General features: G+C 41.3%; 1 long non-coding RNA gene across 1 annotated transcript; it reads right to left on the reverse strand.

Moving 5' to 3' along the window:
• Positions 1 to 409: 409 nt before the first annotated feature.
• On the reverse strand, positions 410 to 914 carry LOC149309397 (uncharacterized). Its single transcript, XR_016281836.1, has 3 exons — positions 808 to 914; positions 627 to 692; positions 410 to 505 (listed from the first exon to the last, which is right to left on the reverse strand). It is a non-coding gene; the product is annotated as an uncharacterized LOC149309397 (long non-coding RNA).
• Positions 915 to 1,260: the final 346 nt, after the last annotated feature.

The following is a 1,260-nucleotide window of genomic DNA, read 5'->3' on the forward strand; positions in this document are numbered from 1 at the left end:
TTGTTCCCTTGACGTTTCCCACCAAAATACGATGTGGATGGTTGCTCCTGGAAATCTGTAAAGATAGCTGGGCCTGGTGTTGAAGGAGTAATATCACACGGAGATGCCCTGAATGATGTGTGCATAGTTCCTTGGGCGATAGTATCATGTTGCCCCGTTGGAAGTGAACATTCATGATCTACTTTCCTCCGGTACAGTTCAGTCATGGTCTCAATGTACTGCAACATTCTCTGTCTGTCCTGTGCACTTCTCCTTACATCTTCCTTCATAATATTTACAAGTTCCATTTCTGTCCTCCTACAGTCTTTCATGCTGTCGTGTACAATTTCCATGAACCGTTCCTGTGTTCTCCGGGTAAGTTGGGCCTCTCGACTTGCACTCTGCATTATAGTGCGCGCAATATGTTCTCCTCTACTGGCGCGACAATTCCTGTTCCTGTTCGAACGCAGTCTTGTTCCAGGAGACAGCAATACATTGGGTGGTTCATCCTCTGGATCGTTACGTACTGAAATTTAAAAATTAGTGAAAATAGATTAAGCCCACGGGAAGGAAATTTATTTCTTATGGTAGCATCATGTAAAGGGTTTTAGACAAGGAATTTTCTTAGAAAAGCAGATGCTACCTACCATCGCTTCTACCGCTTGTATCATCTGCACGTCTTTCCAAGTCACCCAATTGTTCTCCAGTCGCACCTTCAAAGTGGAACATTAAACACCAACGTTATTTCTTTTGAACACATATACAGGTTCACAATATTTATGAAGAAAACAGAGATCCAGAAATTGACATAAATTTATATATGACTACCTGCTATTTGCGTAGGTCCACTTTCCAAAATTGTGAAAGGTATAGTGATTATTGTGTCATCGACACAAGTGTCATCAGAATCTGAAAAATTCAAGGGGAAAAAAAGAGTAAAGCCTTTGTTATTTTAACAAAATAATGTTGTCACGCACATAGCAGAAATCTTCAGGCATTACAGATGGGCTACTTGCCTTCATCACTGTCTTGTCTGGTAGTTGTTTCTTGGGTGCTTCCTTCGCCTGTGTTAGCCATGGAGGTGGATGCGGTTTCTTGAGTCACATTTGTGGTTTCACCCTCCCTTTCAAAATGAAGACTTCGGGATAACCTATGAGGGGTGATGCTAACATCCCCATGAAAGATTTCCTCTAGTTCCCTATAAAAGGGACATGTAATAGGGTTGCTTCCACTTCTCTGATTATGTTTCACAACCTTTCTATACTCAAATCTCATTTTTTT

This window comes from Sceloporus occidentalis, unplaced genomic scaffold (assembly GCF_023333645.1).
Source record: "Sceloporus occidentalis isolate IW3139 unplaced genomic scaffold, rSceOcc1.0.p SCAF_7, whole genome shotgun sequence".
NCBI classification, from domain to species: Eukaryota; Metazoa; Chordata; class Lepidosauria; order Squamata; family Phrynosomatidae; genus Sceloporus; species Sceloporus occidentalis.